The following is a 13,679-nucleotide window of genomic DNA, read 5'->3' as shown; positions in this document are numbered from 1 at the left end:
GGGATCCATAGGGAATGTTTCAAAGATTAACCCGTCGATCCACTGGCAACCACTGATCTAAGGCAATGAATTCCATAATTTTTTGTGTTATGCCTTTTGCCTTGGCACCATCACTGGAAAACTACAGACGGAGTGCACATGCTCGGATTGACTTTACTTTTCTGCGCCGCGTTCTTCTCATATTTAGAATGGCAATCGGGATGTTTGGATTTCAAGTGATAAATTAAACCCGACTTGGAGAAACTCTTTGCAGATACACCCCCTCTTGAAATTTCAGCATTGCATGTTTTGCACATCGCTCTCCGCACACCGCAGACATGTTGCTCTTATCCAGATAACCGTGTGCTGGCTGCGCCTTTTTATTGCATCATTACAATTGTGTTTCTGCCTTGTTGTTTCGGTGATTTAGGTATTTTGGCCGAAAATTTTGGGTGGCCGAATTTTCGGTGCATCCCTGTAATTTATGATTGGCCTCACGCGGGCCAGACAGGGACGTACAAAGGGCCGGATGTCACCCGCGGGCCGTAGTTTGCCCAGGTCTGCACTAGACTATGTCTCCAAATAATTATAGAGGATCCTCAAATACACAAAGCTTCTGTGTCTAAACTGCAATTTGTACAACAGGTAAAATTCTTGGGGCATCTGATATCAGAACAATGTAAAACTTAGTACCAAGGAACAGCTCATGTATTTCCTAGGAATGTGGCTGCAGGAATATTCAAAACTGGAAACTTCCCTTGAAAAATATCAGGAATATTTAGGTATTAACAGGAATTAATGGAAATAAAGTTGGAATTTACAAAATTGCAAGTTATCCTATAACAAGGAACTTTAATGTAGTTAAAAAAATAATCAATCAGATTGAATGCAGTTTCAGTTGAATTTCTACCTGCACATTCATCAGTCACATGCACACAGCACACTTACTGCAGGGCTCCTGAGGCCGTACCCCTACATGCACTGTGTTTTTTCTTCATGTAAACAATGAGTCATGATTTAAAAAAGGGTAAAAACCACAGCCTTATTGGTAATAAAAGACCAATATTTAGGATCTCAGGTCTATATTCCTTATTATTAAAGTAAACAGGACCAATACAGAACAGTTCATCAGACAGGAAGTCACTTATAGTTACTCAAGTACAAAAACAAAGTACATTTACTCAAACACTTTACATCACTGCTTTTAACTTGTCCTTTGCAGTGGGGAACCAATACACACACACACACACACACACTTGTGACCTACACCGACTATTCAGCTGAACACTGATACACAAATGAGCCCACAGTATTAAACTGTGCTTTTCAGTGGACTACTGTTAACCACACACACACACACACACACACACACACATGCTCAGCTCTGCTCGGTGTCTCTCTCTTTTTTCTCCTCGTCACCAATCACTAAAACAGAGCACACTGATTAGTCCCATCAGCCACAGATCTGCTTCTCACCACTCTTTCCCCCCCGGCTCCACCCTCCATTCACCAACCCCCGCTCCTGCACGCACCCGCTGCTCCATCCAGCAGTAGTGTTCAGGTGTTGTGAGGTGAATCCAGTGTTAACCCTGTCAGAATGACTGCTGAAAGCTCACCGAATTGCCAATCCATGCACTCAATTATGTGGCAACATATGTACAGATAAACATATGTACAGATGTTTAAGTGAATCAGGTTCTGCCCCACATTAACTGTCAGCTATATTGCTTTCAGAGCTCGAAATTAACAAAGCACTAAAGCTGCAAGAAAATACCTCAACTTCAGTTTCTGTCAAATTCCTTTTCTTTAAGGAACATCAAACATCACTGAATTTACTAAAGTGGATTTCAGGAAAAAAATGAAGTGATTGAATGCTCTCTGTGATGAAAAGACATTAGACATTAGATTGAAATTCAAAATCTTTATTTCTTTGAATAAAACTTATATACTTATAAATTATAACTTTATATAAAATAAAGATGGGTGTAACATGCACACTAAAGTACATTAAATGAATTTCACCATCTTCCTCTATTACTGAATTATTGTTCATTTGTTCAAGTTGCTTCAACAGATCCTTGAAGCTGTCGACGTCAAAAGCTGATGCAGAATCCAGGATCTCTGTGCTGTTGTGGGCGTCTTTAGTATGATTCTGGGCTCCAGGCTGGTTAAAAAAAAGCCATATTCCTCATTTAAAATAGAAAAGATGTCATCATTCAGCCAAATGAGGATTCAGCCCTGGGGGGCCTCAGTGCTCACTGTGGTGGGTTGGGAGATGCAAACTAACTGAAGTGTCCTGTCAGGAAGTCTATAGCATACAGACTTTTAATACATAGATGTAAACTATAATTAACTGATAATGCTGTACAGATCATGAATAAACATTTTATTTATCTAAAAATATCTATGCATAAATAGAAATCTGATTTATTAATATACAAAATTTTAAAGATAAATCACCATTGTGATAATTGTGACTTGGTCTGACGACAAAGGAAGTCGATTAGTCTAATGCATTTGATGACGGCTGGGGGAACGTGCTGTGTGTTGTTTTTCCTCCATGATTCCAAAGTGTTCAGAACTGCTTCAGGGTTGCTGGGTGCCAGATCACGAGTGGCATAGATGACTGAGAGCTGCAATTCCCATGGCATATCTGCACACAACATCCCATACAAAATTAGGACTTGCTGAAGCACAAAACTAAAAGTCTGAGAATAAAGATAAAGATCGATAAAAACATCATTATTTAATGCTTTAGAAATACCTTTTGAGAGTTGTTGTGTTACAAACAGATTTATGCTTTTTGCCAGAATTTGAAATGACATTGGCAGGTTCTCCTTAAGTACTAGTTGACCAAGTCGCCCTGTTTACGAAGGACAAAGACCACGAGTGAAAAGCTGAAAAATCCAGAAATAATGTCTGATGTTGCTCCGAAACAGGATTTACAGTAAACTTACCAAGTAGCCTTAAAACTGCTGCTACACAGACGTCTCGGAACGGTGTTTGCTCTGTTCTTGCTTGCATCAGCAAAGTGTTCAGTATCAGCCAAAGGTCCTTTCTAGTAAATAAAAAAGAGGAGAAATTGATATGTTGAGAGTCTTTGTGGTAGTTATGGAGCAGCTATTGTGGTTTTACAATCAATTATGAGTTTATACAAGAATGGGAACTTGCAATATTTCAAAGAACCACTAAAACTTTGACCCTTAATGGAAAAAGTCAGGAATAAGAACTAGGTCCTAAAGGTAATGATGCTTTATAAATGTACTTGACACCACTGAGTAAGCCGGGGGCAGAGCACTGGGTCAGCCATGACTACAGCACCCCTTGAGAACAGAGAGTTAAGGGTCCTGCTCAAGGGCCTAAGAGTGAAACTTGGTGATCCTGGGGCTTGAACCCCCGACTGTCAGGCTGCTGACGCGGAAGCAGATATAGTCCTATCATTGTCTTTAATTCAAACAGTACAAAACCAAAACACTCAAGCCGAGGAGAAAACCAACCAAAGATATCCGCTCGAGACGAGTAATCCACCAAGAGCGCAAATGTCCAAAGTAATATCAAACTGTGAGTAAAGCCACCGGCAATGAGTAATCCAATACGGAAATGGAGTTCGGATTTAGATCCAGTGCATTTAGACAATGCAACGACCGACAGCCTGTGACTCAAGAATGAGACTTTAATGAGCCACAGCTGTCGGTAATCAAGGAAAGCAGCGTGACTGCTATAGAGGGGGGCGTGGCAGGGAGATCCCTGACACCGACCTTCCGATCAGTAATCCAGAGCCTTCACCACTGAGCTACCACTTCCTTAAAAAAGACCCTCCCATGGTGAAATACTTACAGCTAAAGTTACAGAATTCTCTCTGACTGTCTGAGCACTGATCCTGAAAACTTCATTTATAAATGCAAAATAAAAATTTCCTCACAGAAACATCACAATATCAACAATTACCCAATTTGTCTCTGTGAGATCTTATTGTATTAAAGATTAGATATAAAAATGCCACCTACTTATAAACTTTACAATATGTTGAAGATGTTTTCAGCATTCAGTACCGTATAATATTGGTAATGGTCCACGTCCAGCCCAGTTGTGCACACAGAAGATCCAGGCTGAAGTAGTTCCAGGTAGCAGGGCAGAGATCATAACCATATCAGCTGTTCTTTAGGAACCTTCAGGGTGCTGGTGATCATATTGTAGATGTTTCCCGGAGGCACCTGGCAAAAAATACATCATTATTTAATACCCAGTGCAATAAAACACTGTTTAACTGACAGCATAGTTCAACATAAATGTACAAAGAATTTGTCCCACTAGATTACACTAATACTTGGAAATTAAAAGTAGATTAAGAAGGCAGTAAAATACATGAAAAGTCCAGTCAAAAAAAGATGCTTGACAGTTCTGGCCTGCCAGTAATAAACATTGACACTTAGAGGAACACTAAAGATCAACAACTTACCTCATCTCAGCACAGATAAGTGCTGAGCAAGTAAAATATATTTTCCTTTGCTTTCAGGTTGCTCACTATGTGAATTGATCAGCATAAAGAACTTTCATGGGACAAAATACTTGGCCATGCTGTCACCATGACCATAATCACTTTGGGGGCGTTAAAAAAGTCTGCAAAACAATAGGATGTAAATACACTGTATAAAAAGAAATACATTGGATAGATAAGGTCAACACACCCTTATGAAATTGCAGGTTTTTTTAAATATAGGATGGAAATAACATAAATAATATAAATATGCAAGCCAGTGATTCAGTCAGTAACCAAAACCATGTGGGAAAACACCATACTGACAGTGAAGCATAGTGGGTTTAACATAATGCTTTGGGGCTGCTGGTCAAAAACGCTTAAAGAAAGCTGAGGAATTTCAATTTCAACATGTCAATGCCCCAAAGCACACATCAAATTAAACAAAGACATGGCTTCAGGAAAGGATAATCAAAGTTCTGGAATGTTCCAACCAGAGCCCAGACCTCAATTCGAGCTGTACACAGGAGAGCACCTTGCAATTTAAAGGAACGTTTTTTTGCAAAGAAGAGTGGGATAAAATTCCCAAGTGTAGATTTGTTTGTTGTTAGATCACACAAATTACTTCTCTGTATAAGTGTCTAGGTAATTTTTAGTAGATAAGTAATGAAATATCAGTATAATGTCACCTCCTTTAAGGAGTCTGTAGGCGAGAGCATGTGCTTTGTGAGAGTCTCCTCTCTGTTGCCACACGCCTACATAAACCCTACAGAGAGACTGCAGGAGATCAAGTCCCATAAACCCTCTCTCCACCTTGATCTTCTCCAAAATCACAGACAGAAACGTCTCTGCTCGGGACTAAAAAAGACGGAAGAAAATTATTATTTGATATATACAACTAGACTAGGAAAACTACTAGATATTGTATAAACCAAAACCTAGAGTCAAAATTTGCCAGGACCAGTGAATTATAGATCAACTTAAAAAAATTAGAAAATATAAATCCACAGCTAAAAAATAAAGTTTTAAATTGCATGCACACTAAATAAAACAGAAGATAAGAACTGAACTCATTTACACAAAGTTCACTTGTTCCTGTGAGAAGTGCATGAATCCTGTCTGTAGGTAAAACATCAGAACACGACTTAGTAGTGTTTCTAATGCACTTTAGACGAGAGATTGTGTTGTGTGTCTTGTGTTTGTAGGATCTGGTGAAGCAGCATAAAGTCAAGGCTTTTGAGCTTTCCTGGGTGGTGACATGTCTGATCCAGTTCTCTTTGCTGTGGGGTTTGGGCATGTATGAATATAAAATAAAACATGTACAATAAAATAAACAATAAAACAAAGCTGCATGTTTGATTTATGCTTTCAATCTGATCATTTGAGGGAAATGTACAAAAAGGTTTAGCACATGTTTATATAAATCTGTATCTCATATACAGTGGAACCTCAGAGCTCGCGGCCTCAGCGCTCGCGACCTCGCATGCTCGCGACTTTCATTCCGACCGGAATGGTCAATATATATATATATAATTCCTTATCTACAAATATCTCATTCATACAACTGAACAGTTGAGGGCCCATGATGGCAGCTTAGCTCCTGTTTCCTGTTGTTGAACTGTTTGCCGGGAATTTTGTTTGTATCAGCGTTTCAAATTTTTTACAGTTCGTTTTTTCTCTCTTTTATTGCTTTAAAATATCAAAATATTGTTTTGATTTCCTACATTCTTTACTTTCCGTTGGCTCCGTCTTGTCTATTTTTGCTTTCGGGAGAGCATTTTTTCCCTGTTTGAGGGTTTGAAAGCAGTGAGCGGAGGACATTCCCACCAGAACTACGAACACACACTACAGTAATCACATTAAGGTACGTAATTTCTCTGCTATGGCCAACATCCAGTTCATTCAGTGTGTGAAGTGCCACATGTTTAGTCGGTCTTTCTCCATTGTTAGCAATCTTTTTATCTGTGAGAAGTGTAAGTTAGTTTGCTCTTTGACGGAGAAGATCTTAGCATTAGAGGAGCGCATCCAGAGTCTAGAGAGAAGTAGTGAGTGCGAGAGCAGTCCAGGTTCTGCAGGGGAAAGTCTGAATGCCCTAGGTGAAGTTTATATTCCCCCGACTCCGGCATTAGAGCCCTCGCAGCAGGGCGAATGGGTGACGACTCGGCGGCATATTTGCAAAACCAAAGCTAATGCTAAGGCTTGCCCACGGGAGCACCATTCCGCTCCGCTTCACGTGTCCAACAGGTTTGCTCTCCTCTGTGAAGCACCCGCTAAAAAACCTAATAGAGCTCTGGTTTTAGGAGACTCCATTCTGAGGCATGTGAAATTAGCTAGACCTTTAGGGGCACCAGCAGCACATGTTATGTGTATACCGGCAGCCAGGGTGCCGGACATAGCAGGTCAGCTTAGATTCTTAGGAAAGCACAGGTTCTCTAAGATAGTTTTTCACACAGGAGCTAATGATATACGCCTTCGACAGTCAGAGGTTACTAAGAGTAATAATATAGAGGTGTGTAAATTAGCGAAGGCAATGTCTGATGCAGTAACATTCTCTGGCCCCATCCCAATGCGACGTGGCGATGTAGCCTACAGCAGGTTATGGTCGCTAAACTGCTGGATGTCCGAGTGGTGCCCAAAAAACAATGTGGGCTTCATTAATAATTGGAGCATTTTTGAGGGCAAGGCTGGCCTGTTAGGGCAGGACGGTGTCCATCCCACTCGGGAAGGTGCTGCTCTCATTTCTTGTAGTATAGGTCATTGTCTCAGAACAGCACTAGTTAACCCTCTGGAGTCTGAGGGTGACAAAAGACTTATTACACTGTATTCAGCACAAACTGGGCTACCATAATATGTAAACAACTTATATGTGTGTGTTTGTATTTTTGACAAAATAAGGTTTATGCGTGGTTTTTAAAAAAGCAAAAAAAAAAAACACCTAACTTATATAAGGCCACAAAACCTATAGTAAACATGTTTTCCCAAGACTTTTTAAAAACAGATCTTCTATTGTAGGTTTTTTTTTTTTTATCATGTGAAAATCATCCTGCCTGCTCATTCACATTAAACAATACTTTGATTTAAAATTTAAAACACACTTTTTACTTTGAAAGGCCATATGCGAAGAGGCGTCGACATGCTGTGACTGACAGCTTCGTAGACAATGTTTCGCATAATGAGCTGTCGATTACATAATGAGCTGTGGATCACTGAGCCAGGATCTGAGTGAGAAGTACAGTACTAGAAGAAGAAATGTGTTTACTTTGTGGTTTATTTAAAATACACATTAGCAAGGACCGCATTAAAAAGGGAATTGTGTAAAAATAAAACAATACAGTACAGTATGTATCAAAAATAAAGAGTGCAACAAAAACAATAACAATATACTACAGTAGGGTTCCGCAAATCCTAGCCTGTAGGGCTACAATACTATGCATTAAATAATAATAGTGTATCTATTTGAGGAATCGGCAAGAACAAACAACTTGAACCCCCACTTAGTTGGCTTGGCTTTCATGTACGGTGTCCTCCAAGTGTTAGCTTTGCATGCTACCATCCTCTCATCCACGGCTAAATGTCTTCTAGGATGATAAATTGCTTTGCAGGTCTTACGGATTGTGTTCACAAGCGGTGGTGGCGGGGAAGACGTCCTCGACCGGGGCTTGGCTCGTGTCTTCCGCTGCTGCAGCATCCAGGGTCCATGGTGCACCGGTGCCGGCGTGAACGATACCTGGGTGGGCCGCGTTGTAGGTGCGCTGGGCCTGGGCAGAGAAACACGCAGAGTTGAGGTGCTGGGAGCGTTAGGTTCAACCCAGGAATTTACCTGGGAGGAGTGAGCGTCCGCCTGGGATGTTTCCAGCGCCGCTTTTCGCTCTCGCAGCTGGGCATGCTTTGCCTGTTTCTCCAAAGCCTCCACCTCAAACTCCACCATTTGCAACTCGAACGAGTCCTCACCTGTGCTCAAAGATATGTGATAAAGTGAGAGGGAATGAATATAGTCAACACTAGTAATAGTCGAGTTAACTAACTACAGGCACAAGTCAGGAAAACAAAAAACAATTTAGGATTATTAAAAGAGGAAAAAAAGGAGAGATAAATAGTAAAGTTTGTTTGAAAATGCAGAGAGAAATACAAACACGGAACTCGCGGAAAACAAGTCAAACACAAGAAGCTACATCAAAGTGCCGTCATGGGACAAAACACTTGGCCATGCTGTCACCATCATCATAATCAGTTTGGGGGCTCTTAGTGAGGAACATCTCTTTTACTCCATCACAGGTCTGCACATGCAACAACACTGTAACATCACTTCTACATGAGTTCTTCTACAGCTTACCGGTAAGTGTGCCATTACTGCCACCTAGCGGATAATTTACAAATACACTCATCATGACAGGTAGGTTCACACCTGTATTGTATTGTATTGTATTGTATGTCAAAGAAACACTGAAACAAGTAGAAGACAAAGTAGAATAAGAAAAGGACTGTAAATTGGTTTTAATAGAACATGTAGGAATTTGAAGCAGAAGTCAGAACAAGAAAAACACAGGTAGAGACGGGACAGAACTCACTATTTCTAGTGTGTTAAAACAAATCCAGACCTGGATGGTTGCCCTACCGATTTAACAGCATTTGCAAACTTCTTTTCTTTCTTGCAGTGAAGAATCACTTACACCCTGTTTGCTCTTTAATCAGACTGACGACATAAATAAGGTTGGAATGAAGAGAGAAGTAGATTCTAAGTAAAACTCGCAAACATGCATAAGGTTGTTCACCATTCATGGTGAGAAGTTCAGCTCTGCATAGATCACTTTCTAAATGTGTGAGAGATCAGTGGAAAGATTTTGGGCCCTGGATAAAAAAATATCCAGGGTTCCCAACACGCTGGGAACCGAACCTCAGACCCCACTGTAATATAGAACACAGACACACTGTATGACATTAAATCAGTTCACATTTATTAACAACATCCCGACTTCCCAAGCCATGGCATAATGACACCAGACTCTTTCTCCGAATAATTATAGAGGATCCTCACATACACAAAGCTTCTGTGTCTAAACTGCAATTTCTTGGGGCATCTGATATCAGAACAATGTAAAACTTAAAAGAAAAAAAAAAGGCAGGCAAAATATCCCTGTGCCCAAGACCAAGGAACAGCTCATGTATTTCCTAGGAATGTGGTTGCAGGAATTTTCAAGACTGGAAGCTTCCCATATGAATTATCAGGAATTTTTAGGTATTAACAGGAATTAATGGAAATACAGTTGGAATTTACAAAATTGCAAGTTATCCTATAACAGGGAAATTAAATGTAGTTGAAAAAATAACTATAAAAAATCAACCAGATTGAAAGGAGTTTCAGTTGAATTTCTACGTGCACATTCATCAGTCACATGCACACAGCACACTTACTGCAGGGCTCCTGAGGCTGTACCCCTACATGCACTGTGTTTTCTTCATGTAAACAATGAGTCATGATTTAAAAAAGGTTAAAAACCACTGCGTCATTGGTAATGAAAGACCAATAATCAGGATCTCAGGTCTACATTCCTTACTATTGAAGTAAACAGGACCAATACAGAACAGTTCATCAGACAGGAAGTCACTTATAGTTACTCAAGTACAGTAACGAAGTACATTTACTCAAACACTTTACATCACTGCATTTAACTTGCACTTTGCAGTGGGGAACCAATACACACACACACACACACACACACACACACACACACACACACACACTCTTGTGACCTACACCAACGTTGCAGTTAATTAAATCAGAACACTGATACACACATGAGCATACAGTATTAAACTGTGCTTTTCAGTGGACTACTGTCACACACACACACACACACACACATGCTCAGCTCTGCTCGTGTCTTTCTCCTTTCTCTTCTCATCACCAGTCACTAAAACAGAACACACTGATTAGTCCCATCAGCCGCAGATCTGCTTCTCACCGCTCGTTTCCCCCCGGCTCCACCCTCCATTCACCAACCGCTGCTCGTGCACGCACCCGCTGCTCCATCCAGCAGTTGTGTTCAGGTGTTGTGAGATGAATCCATTGTTAACCCTGTCAGAATGACTGCTGAAAAATCATCCACTTTCTTTGCCAATCCATGCGATTAATTATGAAGTACAGATGTTTAAGTGAATCAGGTTCTGCCCCACATTAACTGTCAGCTATATTGCTTTCAGAGCTCGAAATGAACAAAGCACTAAAGCTGCAAGAAAATACCTCAACTTCAGTTTCTGTCAAATTCTTTTTCTTTAAGGAACATCAAGCATCACTGACTTTACTAAAGTGGATTTCAAGAAAAAAAGAGACATGAGTCATGATTAAAATTCAAAATCTTTATTTATTTAATAGTGTTTATTGTGTCTCGCTGTAGTAAAAGAATAAAATCAGTATATTTGACAAGACAGAAATAAAAAAATTATCAAAAGACGAGACGATCTACAAGATACAATAGCTTTGTATTACACTCAGCATTATACTATTGACTATAAGTGTAAAACTACCATATATACCCATAAGAGAAACAGAAAGAGTAAAAGGGCATGTTCAGACTCTCTGTTTCTCTTGTCTTCTTCTTTTTTTTCTATTTCTTGTTTTCTTTTGAATGTTTGAACAATTTCCTCCCATCGCACTCGGACTCTCATATAACGATCTGTTTTATTTTCAGAAGTCTTCTTTTCTTCCTCACATAGATTCTGGGTATCCTGGCGCCCCCTGTTGGTCTAAAGCTGTAAGTTGTTCCTCTCCTCTATGTCAAGTTTAGTTTTCTCTCTTTCGTCCTCTTGTTTTTCTTTAAAATCCAACGTGGGCTCAAACTGAGCAACACGTTCCTCCTTTCTCTCTGATTAAATGATCTCTGCAATATTTTTTACTTTCTCACAGTGATTCTGAGTATCCTGAAGCTCCATGGTGGTCTGTTCCAAATTGACCTCAAAGCTGAGCAAGATGTTTCTCCACTTTCTTTTTCTTTCTCGTCCAGCTATCTCGCACACATTCTACAGTATTCTCCAGTTCCTCGTGAATATCCAGGGAAGACTGGAGCTTCTTGGTCGTCTGTTTCAAAGTGACCTCAAGCTGAGCAACATGTTCCTCCACTTTCTTTTGTTCTCTTGTCCAGCTCTCTCTCTCATATTCTACAGTTTTCTCCAGTTCCTCATGGATTTCCAGGGAAGACTGGAGCTTCTTGGTGGTCTGATCCAAAGTGACCTCAAGCTGAGCAACCCGTCCTTCCAGTTGTTTTTTTCTCTTGTCCAGATCTGGCTTCTCTCAGTTATGTCCTGTTCCTGCTGCTTTCGCTCAGAAGCCAAAGTAGACTCCAGCTTTTGCACCGTCTGTAGCAGAATGGCTTTCTCTTTTTTCTCTTCTGTTATCTTCTCTATCATTAGAAGAGAAAATTCATCCAAGTCTTTCTCTACTTTCTCCATGTGTTCCATGGAGTAAAAACAACCTGTACATTTCTTACTTCCAGACAGTATTATGAGATGTTCATCTGCAGGAAGTTCATGTTTAATGCTGCATGTTTTATAGGATTTATGAGCTGGAATAAATGTCCAAAAACCTCAATTCAACACTGAGTGATTTTTGTAGCTTGGTAGACTAAAATTAAATACAATAAAAAAAAGTTATTAACTGAAACTAATCTGGAATAAAACTTCAAAATATAAAGAATCAAAATAAAAACTATCAGTACATTTAAAATTATAACAATATATAACAAGAATAATAATATTATTAGTTAAATGCAGTGCAGTATTACAGCCTAAATATTTTAATTTTAATTCACTTTAAATACACATTTATAAATCTTATATTTACTGTTTAATAGATTAAAAACTAAACCGACACTAAAATTAAATACCAACAAAAAGTCATAATTTACTGAAATGAAATTGAAAACATCAAAATACAACAAAAAAAAATAAAAACGACTAGAATAAATCTGGTTCAGACAGTTCATGCTTCATTTTATAGTGTTCATTTTATAAAAGCAGTTTGTGATTTTATATATATATATATATATATATATATATATATATATATATATATATATATATATATATATATATATATATATATATATATACAGTGAGGAAAATAAGTATTTGAAGGGGTCTGAACTTGTCATCGTAGGTGCATGTCCACTGTGAGAGACATAATCTAAAAAAAAAATAAATAAATCACAATATATGATTTTTAAACTATTTATTTGTATTATACAGCTGCAAATAAGTATTTGAACAACTGTCTATCAGCTAGAATTCTGACCCTTAAAGACCTGTTAGTCTGCCTTTAAAATGTCCACCTCCAATACATTTATTATCCTAAATTAGATGCACCTGTTTGAGGTCGTTAGCTGCATAAAGACACCTGTCCACCCCATGCAATCAGTAAGAATCCAACTACTAACATGGCCAAGAACAAAGAGCCGTCCAAAGACACTAGAGACAAAATTGTACACCTCCACAAGGCTGGAAAGGGCTACGGGGAAATTGCCAAGCAGCTTGGTGAAAAAAGGTCCACTGTTGGAGCAATCATTAGAAAATGGAAGAAGCTAAACATGACTGTTACTCTCCCTCGGACTGGGGCTCCATGCAAGATCTCACCTCGTAGGGTCTCAATGATCCTAAGGAAGGTGAGAAATCAGCCCAGAACTACACAGGAGGAGCTGGTCAATGACCTAAAAAGAGCTGGGACCACCATTTCCAAGGTCACTGTTGGTAATACACTAAGACGTCATGGTTTGAAATCATGCATGACACGGAAGGTTCCCCTGCTTAAATCAGCGCATGTCCAGGCACGTCTTAAGTTTGCCAATGACTATTTGGATGATCCAGAGGAGTCATGGGAGAAAGTCATGTGGTCAGATGAGACCAAAATAGAACTTTTGGGTCATAATTCCACTAAACATGTTTGGAGGAAGAAGAATGATGAGTACCATCCCAAGAACACCATCCCTACTGTGAAGCATGGCATTGGTAGCATAATGCTTTGGGGGTGTTTTTCTGCACATGGGACAGGGCGACTGCACTGTATTAAGGAGAGGATGACCGGGGCCATATTTTGCTGGATTTTGGGGAACAACCTCCTTCCCTCAGTTAGAGCATTGAAGATGGGTCGAGGCTGGGTCTTCCAACATGACAATGACCCGAAGCACACAGCCAGGATAACCAAGGAGTGGCTCTGTAAGAAGCATATCAAGGT

This window comes from Silurus aristotelis, assembly GCF_946808225.1.
Source record: "Silurus aristotelis genome assembly, chromosome: 9".
Lineage (NCBI taxonomy): Eukaryota > Metazoa > Chordata > Actinopteri > Siluriformes > Siluridae > Silurus > Silurus aristotelis.
This window is presented reverse-complemented; position numbering follows the sequence as displayed.